A 16,833-nucleotide genomic window follows, 5' to 3' on the forward strand; every position below is an offset into this window, starting at 1 on the left:
CTGTACTCAGACCATTAAAATATCTGGTACTTTTCAACCAAATTTTTCAGCCCTAGAGATTTTCTGAAGGAGAAAAAAAAATTACATGCATGTTAAGCAGGTTTTGTAAGATTATAGGTAAACAGTTACCAATGTTTCTGAATGACCTTATTCAGTATCAACAAGGTAAGTAATATCCCATTTTGTGGCAGTCGTGTGATTTCCACAGTAAGTCCTTTGCAATATAACAATAGGAAAAACCATCCTTGTAAAAATAAGAAATTATATTCTAAATGTTTAGCTAGCCATAAAGAGCATCAATGCAAGATGTACCAGCAAGCATTTTAAATTGGAATCCATATGCAAAACTGCTCTTGAAGTTCCTTACCCATTGTCCTTTTAGCTTGAACTTTAATTTTTAATGTTTTATGATTTATTTATTGGAAAACACTATTCCATTTTGAGGAAATCAATTTACATTAAAATTATAGCTCACAATAATGCTCCTGAGACTAGTGTAGTCCACATTTGTTTATGCTTCAACATTTACCACCAATTACAGCAAACATTCCATTCTTTTAGAAAGTGACAATGTAGTCTGCAAAACCCCACAGAGGAGGCTAAATTGGAAAGCCCCTGGAAAAGGGATGGTGAGGTACCACAATAACTATTCGGTACTTGTTTATTACAATGCAGACATCATGCCAACTTTGTGACGGTTGTTGATTTTGCCAATTTCAATGTTCAGAGCCAACAGCTCTGTTGATTGGCTACATAGTTCAACAGGGGACCAGTATTGCAAGCAGTGAGGTCAGATGAGGTTAACTAGCACTACTTAAAGTTAACCTGCAATGTTTGACAGGAGGGTGCATTGGACTCAAGCCTTTGATAGCATTTGTACAGAAACCAAATTGACCTGGAAAACATCAAATTATGGTGAAACATGGGATAGAGTGGGCTCAAACATTGCACAGGAGATCATGGTGGAGCAGACAGGGAGATGGGTCAGGAGGACTTCCAGACATATGCTTTGAAGATAATGGAAGCAAACAACTATGAGAACAATGCCAGATATCAAGTATCCAGGACATGATGCAGGGCCACATTTGGTTCAAAGACTACACAAGTTGTCAAAGTTAGTGAATGCTTCTTCATATCCTCTTTTTATTATATTTTCACAGGATATGTGCATCACAGGCTAGCCAGCACTTATTACACATCCCTAACTGACCTGGAAAGGTGGCATTGAGTAGCCTTCTTGAACTGCTGCAGTCCTTGTATTGTGGGGAGACCAACAATGTTGTTAGGGACAGATTTCCAGGATTTTGACCCACTGACACTGAAGGAATTCAATTCTGTCTTGTTTGAGATGATCGTTGCCTAGCACTTGTGCAGCATGAATTTTATTAACTTCCTTTTGAAAATCTCAGATTAATCCTTTCAGGCAATGCATTCCAGACCATAATAATTCACTGAGTTAGAAGTTGTTCCTAATGTAGCCCTTTTTCCTTTTTCCAATCACTCTAAATTAGGGTCTTCTGATTCTTGATCCTTTCACCAAAGGTAACACTTTTTCCTCTATCTTCTCAGTACACTATTCATAATTTTGAACATCTTGCTCAAACCATCTCTCAGTCTTAGCTCTGAGAATAAGGCCAGCTGTTCCAATCTATCCATGTATCTGGAATCAATACAAGCCAAGGACCAAGTAAAGCTCAGTGGGACTGTTGTGGTACACTGGTAATGTTCCTACCCCTGAGCTAAGCAGCCTGGATTGAAATCCTACTGCCCAGGAGAATTGCAATAACATCTCTAAAGAAGCTGATTAGAAAACATTCAACATAGACTCAAACATGTCTTCTAGATGTCAAGTCTTCCAAATACAGTGCAGTCAGGTTATTTCTAGCAGATTCTCTGATATTGCACCAACTGTTTAAAACAAAAACCTGTATGTCAATGTGATGGTGAGTTTCTAAGATTTGTAATTCAGCTACTATAGACAAAAAAATTAAATAGACCAATTTTGTGATAAAACATCCCTGTGTTGTTAAGTGTTATAAATTAATTGAAATCCTATAAAAAGTTTGCAAAGCTCAGATTATAATTCCCTTTTTTAAATAAATGATAGTAAGAACATTATTAGGCAGGATGCCATTAAATAACAGCAAAACCAGGAATCAATGCTTTCTGTGTTGATGACAGTATGGCCAGTATTATATATGCTAACTTTGCACATGTTGGCAGACACAACAATTCAATCTCATTGTTCACATTTGACTAATTCATTAGTGTAATTTATAGATTGCTCTTTCTTTTCTTTTTATAAATCAAAGATCCTGTGGAATGGTACAGAATAGACAGGAAACAATACATTTTAGCAAGCTAATCAAGTATGGAGGGCAAGCATCACTGCCAAGCCTGAGACTTTCCTATCCAACTTTTAACAAGTACACTTTTCAGTAGGATTCACTGAATAGTAGTTAGAAGCTTTAGCCCAGATTTTTGTCCCTGCCCTAGAACTACACAGACCGATTCAAACATTCTATTTTGTTGTCCTGAGTGACAGTAACCTAATTCATGCATAACAGAAATCAATTATTTTAAGCCTTCTCACTTTTTCTTCTGATGGTTCTATGTTTTGTTGGAATATAATTTCCTTAGCCTGGACTTTGAGGTTAGTGTTGAACCAGGATGTTTGCCACTAAATTCAACCAACACACACAAATGAGCATACCAGCTCAGAGCTGAAGTTAGACATTTGACCCTTTGAGCTTTTCTTTTCATTCAATAAAATCATGACTGTAGATTTACTCCACATTCTTGGTTATCCACTCCACCCTTTGACTTCCTTGCAGGTTAAGAATCTAACTACATCTGTCTTAAAATATTCTACAGTTCTCCTTCCACCATTATAAAGGGAATAGAATTCCACAACATCAATCTTCCAAGAGAAAAGAATTCTCCTCATTTCTATCAAAAGAGAGACAACCTATTTTTAAGGTGTGTTCTTAGTTCTGGTTCCTCTCCCTCGTCCTGTCTTCAGATTCCTGGGCAAGTTCCCTCTCAATAAGATCACCTCTCATTCTTCTAAACTATAGAGGATTTAGGCCCAACCTTGTCAAATGTTTCCCATAAGTAAATCCACATCCCAGAAATCAGTCAAGGGAATCTTCATTGAACTCATTCTAATGGAATTATTTTTTTTCTTAAATAAGGAGACAAAACTGTACACAGTACTCTAGATGTGTTCTCACCAATTCCATGTACTAATGTGGCAAAACTTGCCCAATTTTATATTCCACTCTTTTCCATTTACCTTCCTAATCACTTGCTTTACCAACCAACCTATTGCAATTCGCATACTGGACATTCAGATCTCTACGCAATGCAGAGTTCTGTAGTCTCTGTCCACTTAAATAATATCCTGTTTTTCCATACTTTCACCAAAGTGAACAAATAAACATTTTCCCACATTACACTCTATCTGCCAACTTTGTGCCTAATCTATCTATATCCCTTTCCTGAGGACCTCCTCACAACCTATTTTTTTTTAACCTATCTTTGAGCTATTAGCAAATTTAACAACCATATATTCGGTCCCTTCATCCAAGTCATTAACATAGATTGAAAATAATTGAACCCCAGCACTGATCCCTTTGCCACTCCACTTGTCATATCTTGCAAATTTGAAAAATAACCATTTGTGTTTATTCTCTGTTTCGTGTTAGTTGATCAATCTTCTATCTATGTTGATACGTTATCCTCTTCACCAGGAACTCTAACTTTGTGTAGCAAACTTCCATGTGGTAGCTTGATAAGATTTTTCTGGAGTTCCAAGTACAACACAGGCACAAGCTCCATGTATTCTTCATTGTCTAGTAGATCCTCAATGAACTCAATTAAATGTAGTAACATGTTTTTGCTTTCCCAAAACCATCTTGACTGTGCTTAACTGAGTTGAGATTTTCTATGTGTTGTACTATTACCTCCTTAATAATAGATTCCAGAATCTTCCCTATTATAGACACTAAGCTAACTGGCACATAGTTTCCTATTATATGTTATCCTCCTTTCTTAATTAAAAGACTCACATTCACTATTCTTCAGTCTGATGGGACCTTGCCAAAATATGGCCAGTTTTGTAAAGTTACAACCAAAGCATCTATTGTCTCAGCTGTCACTTACTTTAAGACGAGGAGAAAGTAAGGACTGCAGATGTTGGCAATCAGAATCGAACAGTGTGATGCTGGAAAAGCACAGCCAGTCAAGCAGCATCCCAGGAGCAGGAGAATCAACATTCTGGGCATTCCTGATGAATGGCTTATGCCCAAAACTTTGATTTTCCTGCTCATTGGATGCTGCCTGACGGGCTGTGCTTTTCCAGCACCACTCTCTGCGATACTTATTTTAGTCCCTAAGATGAAATATATCAAACCTGGGAACTTGTCAGTTTTTAGTTCTAATAATTTTCTCAATATCTTTCTTGTGGTAATTCTAATTGTTTTAAGTTCCTCTTTTTCATTCCTGTTTTGCAATTTCCAGGATGTTACTTGTGTCCTCTAAAGTGAAGTATCTTTAAAAGCTCTTTAATTCATCAGTTCAATTGCCAGTTCCTTATTTTATATTATTCATTCTGCAGACTCACTCTCTAGAGGATAAATATTAGCTTCAATTATTTTTTTTCTTTTTAAATAACTGAACAGCCCTTACTTGTTTTTTACTATTTCTAGCCAACTTTCTAAGAACATAGAACACAGAACAGTACAGCACAGTACAGGCCCTTCAGCCCTTGATGCTGTGCTGACCTTTTATCCTACTCTAAGGTCAAACTAACTTACATACCCTTTATTTTACTATCATCCATGTGCCTATCCAAGAGTCACTTAAATGTTACTAATGTATCTGACTCTACCACAACTGCTGGCAGCGCATTCCATGCACCCACAACTTTCCGTGTAAAGAACCAACCTCTAACATCTCCTCTAAACCTTTCTCCAATCACCTTAAAATTATGCCCATTTGTGATAACCATTTCTGCCCTGGGAAAAAGTCTCTGACTATTCCATCTAAGCCTCTCATCATCTTGTACACCTTTAACCTCTCATCCTTCATCACTCCAATGAGAAAAGCCTTAGCTCCCTCAACCTTTCTTCATGGACATGCCCTCCAATCCAGGCAGCATCCTAGTAATTACCTCTGCTCCCTCTCTAAAGCTTTCACATCCTTCCTGTAATGAGGTGACCAGAACTGAATACCATATTCCGAGTATAGTCTCATCAGGACTCTATAGAGCTGCAGCATAAACTCAAGGCTCTTCAACTCAGTCTACCTGTTGATGAAAGACAGCACACTATACGCCTCTTTAACAACCCTATTAACTAGGGTGGTTACTTTGAGGGATCTATTGACAAAGACCCCAAGATCTCTCTGTTCCTCTACACTGCCAAGAATCCTGCCTTTTACCCTGTATTCTGTGTTCAAATTCAACCTTCCAAAATGAATCACTTCTCACTTTTCCAGATTGAAACTCCATCTACCACTTACCAACCCAATTCTGCAACTGTCAATATCCTGTTGCATTTCAGCATCCCTCCACACTATCCACCACTCCATCAACCTTTGTGAATTGGCAAATTTACTAACCCACCCTCCCACTTCATCCAACTCACTTATAAAAATCGCAGAGATCCCAGAACAAATCCATGCAGAACACCATAGATCTCCATGCTCCAGGCTGAATACTTTCCATCTACCACCAACCTTTGTCTTCTATGGGTCAGACAGCCAAATTTCCCCGTATCCTGTGCCTCCTTACTTTCCGAATGAGCCTACAATGGGAAATCTTATCAAGTGTCTTGCTAAAATTCAAATGTACCACATTCACTGCTCTACCTTCATCAATGTGTTTTGTCACATCCTCAAAGAATTCAATAAGGCTGGTGAGGCATGACCTGCCCCTTACAAAGCCATGCCATCATGCTCTAACCTTTTCCCTTTTTTGTCATTCTTTGTTGCTTTTATATTCAATCTAATCTTTTAACCTGTCTACCAATCTTTGCGAAACTGCAAACTTTTGCTTTCAATGCAATACTACCTTTAACTTAGCTAGCCATTGAGGTTCATCTTTCCTCTAAAATCTTTCTTTCTCTCTGGAATGTATCTTTTTTGAGTATTATGAAATAGCTGCAAAAATATCTGCCATTGCACCTATATTGACTTATTCTTTAACCTAATTTCCTAATTCACTTTGTAACTTCCATTTTCATACTCATAATTGCTCCTACTTCAATTTAAAACTCTAGACCACTCTTGTCTCTCATACTGAATATGAAATTTAATGATGTTATCATCACTACTTAGGGGTGTCTTAACGATGAGGAGATTAATTAATTCTGTACCATTGCCCTTTACCACATCTAAAATAACTTTCTCTCAAATTGGCTCTGGAATGTGTTACACTAAGAAATTGTCATTAAAACACTCAATGAATTTGCCTTCCATTCCAATTTTTCCTGTTTGGTTCATCCAAACTATATGTAATTTAAAATATAGAGGCATAAAATCTCTACAGTGCAGATAGAGACCATTCAGCTCATCAAGTCCACAGTGACCTTCCAAAGAGCATCCCACTAAGACCCATCCTATCCCCATAATCCTGATTTCCCATTGCACATTTTTCCATTTCCCAATCCATCTAGCATGCACATCTTTGTGGGAGGAAACCCATGCAGACGTGGGAAGAATGTGCAAACTCCACACAGATAGTCACCCAAGTATGGAGTCAAACCTGGATCCTTGGTATTGTCAGGCAGTTGTGCTGGCTACTGAGCCAGCCAGGATTATCACTATATTTTGCTCACAAGCCTCCATTACTTCTTCATGTTTACCCTAATCTGCAGTGTTTACTGCTTGGTCTCCAATAAACTAATCCCACAAACAATTTACTTGTTTAACTATTTCTTATCTATACGCAAACTGATTGCTTGAATTGTATTTATTGTCATGTGTACCAAAGCACAGTGAAAAGCTTTGTCTTGCGAGCAATACAGGCAGATCCTATAGTTAAGTCGCATATTGATCTTTAAAACTTGTCATTTCTCTCTACTGTAGTAACACCATCCTTAAATAATTGAGCCACCTGCTCCATCTTCTCTGAGCTTTCTGTCCTTCTATGAACTCTTGAATATTCAGGTCTCAGCCTTTATCATCTTCGAGTAAAAAATGAGGTCTGCAGATGCTGGAGATCACAGCTGCAAATGTGTTGCTGGTCAAAGCACAGCAGGCCAGGCAGCATCTCAGGAATAGAGAATTCGACGTTTCGAGCATAAGCCCTTCATCAAGGGCTTATGCTCGAAACGTCGAATTCTCTATTCCTGAGATGCTGCCTGGCCTGCTGTGCTTTGACCAGCAACACATTTGCAGCTTTATCATCTTCCACCCATGTCTCTGAAATGCTTATTGGTATAATGGTATTTCTGTCTGAAATGTCAACTTATCCTTTTCTTGTGACTCCTATGTACATTAAGATACAGAGGCTTTAGTTCTTGCCCACAAAATTCAAGCAATTTGACCTTTAGAAATAGAAATTTAAAGCTTTGTCAAATCAAAGGCAGTGTTAAATAAGTAGCCAATCATATTGAACTATTCACGCATAGTAAACAAGGAAGCTCAAAACATTTAAGATTAGATTAGATTACCTACAGTGTGGAAACAGGCCCTTCGGCCCAACAAGTCCACACTGACCCTCCAAAGAGAAACCCACCCCCCTATCTTTCCCCCTGACTTCTCCACTTAACACTACGGGCAATTTAGCATGGCAAATTCACCTAACCTGAAACTCTTTGGACTATGGGAGGAAACCGGAGCACCCGGAGGAAACCCACGCAGACATGGGGAGACTGTGCAAACTCTACACAGACAGTTGCCTGAGGCGGGAATTGAACCTGGGTCCCTGGCACTGTGAGGCAGCAGTTAATTAAAACATTCAGAAATCAAAATAAATGGTCACAGATGCATTAGGTTGGAAGTTAAACTGAAGATGAATGTAAATTAAAGTTTAAAAAGGTCGAGTTATTTTATTGTTATGGACAAATTTGATATACTACTTTTATGAATTACTTTCAGGGCTAGTGATGGTTTTAAAATGTAATTATGGAGTTAGCATGTCACTCAAAATACAACTGAGACTCGGTCAGAAAACTTTAACATTTCAAATTGCTTAACACTGAATGGAAGATCTCATTATTTCAACTGTATTTCCATTAATTGCAATCTAGAGGGACCTCAACAGTGTAATCTGTGGAGGTGCATAGATTCATTGACAGAAACTTTTGTTTTCAATGTTATTTTGTTCATATGCAAATTCTGGTCATTGTCGTCAGTTTCATTGAAGTGATGTCAGAGAATAATGACAGTGTCAATAATATTGCTACTATAAAACCTTTAACTTTTAGTTGTGGAATCAGTAATCCTGCACAACTATGTCAATGTGGCATTTTCTATATATAGTCTTAGGCAGAGAATAAAGGATACTAGTCGAATCATGTGTGTTACCTTCCTGGATTGCATACATTAAATATAAAAGTTCTTTAATTGTCTCCAGCTATCAGCAGCTTGTTAAGTTGTTTTTCATTATCTTTATATGGTTTACTTTTGGTTATTTATTTGGGGATGGTTGGGGTTGATTGAGAGGAGCTGAAAATGTGTTGCTGGAAAAGCGCAGCGGGTCAGGCAGCATCCAAGGAACAGGAGATTCGACGTTTCGGGCATAAGCCTTTCTTCAGGATTTGATTTGAGAGGAGTCTGGTTCTTCCTAATTTAGAGAGAAAGTGAGGACTGCTGGAAATCAGAGTTGAAAAGTGTGGCCTCAGAAAGCGCAGCATCTAAGGAGCAGGAAAGTCAATGTTTCGGACATAAGCCCTTCACATTCCCGATGAAGGGCTTATGCCCAAAACGCCAACTCTCCTGCTCCTTGGATGCTGCCTGACCTGCTGTGCTTTTCCAGCGCCACACTTTTCGACCTAATTTAGCCATGGGACCAATGTCTTGTGACCTGTTTCTTTTCCACTTGATTATTTAAAACAGTCTGAGTGAACTATATTTATTCACTGGCTTTTTTTTATCTAGCAGATTCTACTGATGTATTTGGAATGTCCCTCAGGACATTGTTTTGTGAATTGTGAGATTTGGGAGTGTTAAATCATAAAATAAATCTGTTCTTTCCACTTCTCAATAAGTAAGTGTGTCTCAGTTTGAAGCAGACCATTGGTTTGTGCGATCGGCAGCACTTGGAACTGCACACATATTTTCTCTGATGTTCAGCAGATTGCTTGATATTAAACTAGTTTTAACGTTTGTTTCAGTCAATTCATATGTGGCCTACCACCTGCAGAGATTAGATATGTGTTTGCATATTAATCATCTGAGGGAAAATTCTGAAAAAAAACCTTCTCAATGTCCAAATTAAAACAAGCAAACTTGAAGGGAATTTATCCAACCTCATTTTCACTATTCTACAGTAACAATATTCCAGCCTAAACACCTGCCCCACCAGCCTAAGAATTACTCATTAAGTCTTTCCTGAAGAAGGGCTTATGCCCGAAACGTAGAATCTCCTGCTCCTTGGATGCTGCCTGACCTGCTGCGCTTTTCCAGCAACACATTTTCAGCTCTGATCTGCAGACCTCACTTTCTCCTCTAAGAATTATTCATGTTGATCACCTAAGTGCACAGCTATCCTTACAATCTAGTGTTCAACCCGATATTTTTCTTATGCTCCCAGATTCAGCTAGTTGATAGTTAGACTCATAGAGTTTTATAGCATGGAAACAGACCCTTCAGTCCAACTCGTCCATGCTGACCAGATATCCTAAATTAATCTAGTCCCATTTGCCAGCATTTGGTCCATATTGTGCAAAACCCTTCCTAATCATTTTACCCGCCTCCACCACTTCCTCTGGCAGCTCATTCCATATGTGCACGCGTGAAAAGGTTGCCTCTTATGTCCCTTTTAAATCATTCCTCTCTCACTTTAAACCTATGCCCTCTAGTTTTGGACTCCCCTATCCTGGAAAAAAGACCTTGGTTATTCACTCCATCCATGTTCCTCATGATTTTACAAACCTCTCTAAGCAAGTTTTGAGAAGATTTATAGCTCCAGGATACATGAGCATCAACTAGCCACAAAACGACATGACCTCTCTCATTTGTATCCTTGTATACAGATGAGGAGGGACACCACTTCGATGGGGACAACACATCCGTTCTAGGACAAGCCAAACAGAGACACGCACGAGAATTCCTAGAACCGTGGCATTCCAACTGGAACTCTATCAACAAACACATTGAGTTAACCACACCTACCACTCCTAAGAAAAAGAACAGGAAATGACATCACCACAGGAAATGTCATCACCAACCCAAAGAAACCCAGACATGGAAATAGAAAGCAGGAATTATCAACAGTGCTTCGCCCGGAGGCCCATTGAAGATGTTACCTAGTAGGGTGACGAAATGTCTGGAAATGAACCTTCCAGCTCAGCGAGCAAACCTACATCCAGAATCTCTCTAAGGTCACCCTTCAGCTTCTGACACACCAAGGAAAATAGCCCCAGCCTATTCAGCCACTCCCTATAGCTCAAGCCCTCCAATCCTGGTAGCATCCTTGTAAACCTCTTCTGTAACCCTTCAAGTTTAACAACATCTTTCTTATAGCAGGGAGACCAGAATTGAATGCAGTATTCTAAAAGTAGCCTGGCCAATATCCTCTACAGTAGGATTCCACAATTAGCATTGGTACCTCAGGATTAGATTTTTTTTTAGATTAGATTCCCTACAGTGTGGAAACAGGCCCTTCCACCCAACTAGTCCACACCGACCCTCCGAAGAGTAACCCACCCAGACCCATTCCCCCTAACTAATGCATCTAACTCTATGGGCAATTTAGCATGACCAATTCACCTAACCTGCACATCTTTGTGACTGTGGGAGGAAACTGGAGCACCCGGAGGAAACCCATGCAGACACAGGGAGAATGTGCAAACTCCACACAGACAGTCGCCCAAGGCTGGAATCAAACACAGGTCCCCTGGCGCTGTGAGGCAGCAGTGCTAACCACTGAGCCAACATAGTGGGAGGAAAATAACCACAATCACTCTGCACATTCCACTCTGCTGATGTCAATGGTCGTCAGCTGATGACAAAACTCAGCTGTGCTCCAATAGCTGCTATGTTCAAGTAACTTTCCAGACACACACTAAATTGAAGAAAGGGGAATAGAAATCTTTCTTTTTACATCTAATTTTGGTGATACTCCATGCCAGTAAAATCTGCCTGTCAAGATGAAAATTCAAAGTAATTTATTTCTTTCGTCAAAGAACTTCCATCACTACTTTTTAAAAAATCAATTATAAATTAGCAAGCACATGTCATATTGTTTTCATTCATGTTTCACAGAGTGGCATCTAGCAACAACTGCTTGTTTTATGGGTTTCATATTTGACCTGAATGTACTAACTTGCTTATGTTGATTTTTCAGAAAACTAAGTTTAGAAGTGACCAGCGTCTGTGACAGAATCTGCCACAGTTCCTGATTGTCAGATAAGACTACTTCAATGCAGCTCCAAACACTTGTTGCATGGAATCTTAAATTGGGAATAAGTTAACATTGTTTACACTGTCCGATCGACATGTATATGGAGCTGACCACTGTATTCTTCTCAAAGAAAAGCTGCCATCAAATAACTTTATGATGGAATTAGATTATGATTGCGAATGCTTTAGAAATCCACAATAGTTAGTATATTTCTAATAACTATTCTTGAAACTTAACTGATGGTTGCTTTTCTATCAGTGCAGTTATGGTGGACTAAAATGGACTGGTGACTCAGCAGATAAAAGACCACCAAACACATGTACCCTTCCCCTCCTCTGCCAGCATCGCATAGGGACCAATCACTTTGTGCCATTGTGGTCTACTTCTCAATTATTCCTAACACTTCCTCAAGTGGACTTGAAATGTTAACTCTGCTCCTCTCTCCACAGATGTTGCCAGACCTGCTGAGTTTCTTCAGCACATTTTGCTTTTATTTGATGACTTAATTCATTTTTGATAAGAATGTTGACAAGTGAGTCACAATGGTATTGATTTTAGTTTTGTTTTAATGTACAGGTCAATATTTATGTTGCTAAGATACCATATGATAAGACATCTACAAAACAGAAACAAGAGCAAGTAAAATATATACATCCAGCTTCTCAGGTTTTTTTTTAAGACTATATATATCACCAATTCTGCCAATTTTCCAGGTTACAAACACATTTGCCTTTTTACTATGATCTCTGACATCATGGAGTAACAGGAGTTCAGCAGTTTTCAAAGGATATTTAACATTAGTTCAAAGAGTTTTACAGTTATTGAGTATTAAAGCCTGAACTTCGTACCACTGTCAGTGAGGCAGCAACTTTCGAATGAAGCCAATGTACACTCTAACTATAAAGTGAATCTGCTGCACATCAAACTATAATTGTAAGCCTTGATTTCATAAGCTCCTGGTCACAAAGGAGGATCTCATATTCATTAATGACCATCACAAAACTTGCTGTGGGATTGATCAACTTTAATGATCTAGGCCTTTGCGTACTGGGAACAATTTCAGAACTTGCAAACAACGCAAAGTTTGAACTGTGAGGAAGATAGTGTAGAACCTCCAAAGACATAGGCATAGATGGAAGAATATGTGGAAGACATTGGCAAACAAGAGACAGATGAAATTTGATAAGTATGAAGTAGAAAACCCATTGATAGACAATAATAAAGAGGTACAAGTCTAAAGAAGGCGAAAGAGCAGAGGCACCTGGGTCTATATTGATTTAATTCATTAAAGGTGTCAGGACATGTTTAATGAGCAGTTGATATGGCAAACAATATTCTGGTTTCAGATTCTAGCATCTTCAGGATTTTTCCCTTATTCTGGTTTCATTTCTTAAAAATTCATTCAGGGGATGTGGCCTTCACTGGTTGAGCCAGAGTTTATTGCTTGTCCCTAGTTATAGTTAAGAAGGATACGGTGATCTGTCTTTTATAACACTGCCGTCCATTTGATTTTGCTCCCCACATACTGATGGGAAAAGAATGCCAACAGTTTGACTCAGTGATACAGAGGGAACGACAATATATTTCCAAGTCAGGATGGTGAGTGGTTTGGAGGAGAACTTGCAGGTGTGGTGTTCCCATGTATCTGCAGTCTTTGTCCTTCTAGATGATGGTGATTGTGTGTTTGAAATGTGCTGTCTAAGGAGCCTTGGTTAATTTCTACAATGCATCTTATGTTGGTACACACTGCTGCAAGTGGACATCAGTGGTGGAAGGAGTGAACATTTGTGGATATTGTACCAATCAAGTAGTCTACTTTGTCTTGAATGGTGTCAAATTCATTATGTGTGCTTGGAGCAAGTGGAAAATATTCCACTACACTCCTGACTTGAGCCTTGTAGATGGTGGACAAACTTTGGGGAGTCAGGAGGTAATCCAAAACTGCTGCAGTATTCCAAGACTCTGACCTGTTCTTGTAACTGCAGTATTTATATAGCTAGTCCAGTTCAGTTTCTGGTCAATGTTAATCCCAAAATATTCGTAGTGAGTGATTCAGAGATACAAAGGCCATTGACTGTCAAGGGGCAACGGTAATATCTATCTTACTGGAGATGGGCATCACTTCACATTTATGTGATTCAAATGTTAATTGCCAATTATTTGTACATAGACTGTTTCAGTACCTGAGGAGTCACGAATGGTGCTGAACATTGTGTAATCATCAGGGAATAGCCCCGTTTCTAACATCATAATGGAGGGAAGTTCATTTATGAAGCAGCTAAAGATGGTTGGGCTGAGGACACTACCCTGTGGAACTCTTGTAGAAATGTCCTGGAGCTGAAATGACTGATCTCCAACAACCATAACCATTTTCCAATGTGCAAAGTATGACTCCAACCAGTGAAGAGTTTTCCTTCTGATATTCATTGATTCAGGTTTTACTTGGGCTCCATGATGCTACAGTCAGCCAAATGTGCCCTTCATGTCAAGGGCTATCACTTTTATCTCACCTCTGGAATTCAGCTCCATGTTTGAACCAAGATTGTAATGAAGTCAGGAGTTGAGTGGCCCTGGCGGAACTCAAACTGGATGTCACTGGTTGTTGCTGAGCAGGTGCAGCTTGACGGCACTGTTGATGACATTTTCCATCATTTTACTGATGATTGAGAGTAGATGATGGGGTGGGGTAATTGACTGGGTAGGATTTGTCCTGCCTTTTGTGTGCACAGGGCAAACCTGGGGTGATTTTCCACACCATTAGGTACATTCTAGTGTTGTAGCGCAGGGCAGAGTGTAAGAGCAAGGAACAAGGATATTTTGTTAAATCCTTTAAAAGAAAAATGTTTCAGTCTCAAATGGAGTATTGTATCCACTTCTAGCTACTACACTTCAGGATAGATCTGAAGATGTTAAATAGAATTCAGCAAAGATTTGCAAGATTACTTCCAGCAATGAGGAACTTTGGTTAAACATAGGCAGATTGGAGAAGGTGGACCTTTCTTGGTGAACAGAACTGCACAGAAAAAGGCTATTCGGTCCATTGAATCTGCATCAACCCTCTGAAGAGCATTCTATCCAGACACAGACCCCACATACCATCTCCATATCACTACATGTGGCTTTTTACCATGGCTAATCCAGCTAAACTGCAAATTCCTGAACACTATGGATAATTTACAGTTGCCAATCCATCTAACCAGCACATCTTTGGACTGTGGGAGGCAGTCAGAGCACCCAATGGAAACCCACACAGACGTGGGGAGAATGTGCAAACTCCACACAGACAGTTGCCTGAGGCTGGAATTGAACTCAGGTCCCTGATGCTGTGAGGCAGCAGTGCTAACATATTTATGGAAGCTAACATAAGCATTGCATCATGAAAAATAAAACACTGGGGCGGCATGGTGGCTTAGTGGTTCACACTGCTGCCTCACAGCACCAGCGTCCCATGGAAAAAGCATAGCCTCCCCTGATTAGAATGAGCAATGTTTTCTGGTAAGGTATTGGCATTGGTGGTCCTGGATGTTTTTTCTTGGTCATGGGCAAGAAACAGAGTGTAAAAGGAAGGGTGAGAGAGTGAGGGAAAATTAGTTCAGCAAGAGAGGAAGATGGGGAAAGGACAAGAGAAAGATAATGAATAAAGGAGAGAAAAGGAAATGGATAAAAGAGGAATGGAGAAAAGGGTGAGGGAAAGAAGGAGAAGGGGTTGAGAGAGAAGGGTAAAGAGGGTGTAAAAGAGAATCAGAAAAAAAGGGGATAAAAGTAAGGGAGAGAAACAGGTAAAGGAGGGTGAAGGGTAAGGGAGAGAGAATGGTAAAAGTGAGAAAGGGGAGTGAGAAAGTAAGTCACAGGAGCAGGAGGGAGAAAGGGCATAAAAGGGAGAGAGAGAAAGGGATACAAAAAAAGGGGAAAGGATACAGGAGAGAGAGGAGGAGAAGTTAAGAGGGAGAGTAGGAAAGGAGGAGGAATGGGAATGGTGAAGGGTGAGAGACAGAGTGGGAAAGAAGGGGAGAGAGAGAGCATGGGAATGCAGGGGAGAGAGATTAGCATGGGAAAGTCATTTGGAAGGAAAAATGGGAATGGAGGTGGATTGAGAGAAAACAGTCCTCCCTCCCCTCCCCACCATCAACAGAATGAGAAAAAAATTTCAATGTGGCTCCTTATGGGAAAAGTTGAGAGAACCCTATGATAGATATATTCAAGATGATGAGGGGTCTAGACAGAATAGATAGAGCAGAATCTATTCCACCCATTGATGCTAGAATCCAGAACTGGGATGCACAGAGTTAAGGGAACTGACAAAAGATCTGGAATGTACTGCCTGACAGTTTGATGCAGACTGATTCAAGAGAATCTTTCAGGAAGGATTAAATTGAAATAGAAAGTGCAGCAAGTTTGACAACATCTATGCAGAAAGACATCTCTTTATCTTTGCATTGATGTTTCCAGGCGTGCTGACAATTTCCATCACTTTCTGATTTTATTTCTGATGGCTACATTCACAGTAGTTTGTTTTCATTCGGGACAGAATTGGGATTATCTGAAAAGGAAGAACAGAGAAGGCTATCGGGAGGAGGTGGTGAAGTGCTTCTATCGTTAAATTACTCCTTCAGACAGCCAATATAAACATGATGAGCCAAATAACTCTCTTCTGTATTGTATTAATTTCATGATTCTTGTTGTATATGGGGTGGAACCAACCACTACCAGGTAATAGTAGGGAGAGCGTGCTGTCACCAACCCTCCTTTCTACATATTTTTAAAAAATCTTAAACAAATTAGACAGCTTTTGGTGAGGTACCCACCCTCCTTAAATAAAACATTAATTCACTGCCCTGTGGGGCATTGTAACAAAAGCAAAATCAACTGGCCAATGGAAATTTACAAAACTAGAAAAGAAATCTACCAAAATGGAATTGAACGCCATTATTGGGGTGGTGTTGCTCCTGCGGTGCCCATCTGTCTCTAAAAGCCTCTATTCATGTCAGTGAACAATGCATTTTGCCCCCTAGTTGAGCATTGGGTGTGAATGTAAACATGGAAGGGGGACAGTCAGGAGGTACATCCCTTCCTTCTCCATGGCCTGCTGCCTAGACTTTAGACAGGCCCAAGACCAAGGCTATGAACAAGTCGACTCCCCTTGTTGCCACCAAAGACTATATGACATCATCAGATTGGATGTAGTCACCAACATTAACCCTTTCAGAGCACAGACAACAGTTCTATAATTCTACCAAGTGCCTGATGCATTCTGTTCACAA

Source organism: Hemiscyllium ocellatum, chromosome 17, assembly GCF_020745735.1.
Source record: "Hemiscyllium ocellatum isolate sHemOce1 chromosome 17, sHemOce1.pat.X.cur, whole genome shotgun sequence".
In the NCBI taxonomy this organism is placed as follows: Eukaryota; Metazoa; Chordata; class Chondrichthyes; order Orectolobiformes; family Hemiscylliidae; genus Hemiscyllium; species Hemiscyllium ocellatum.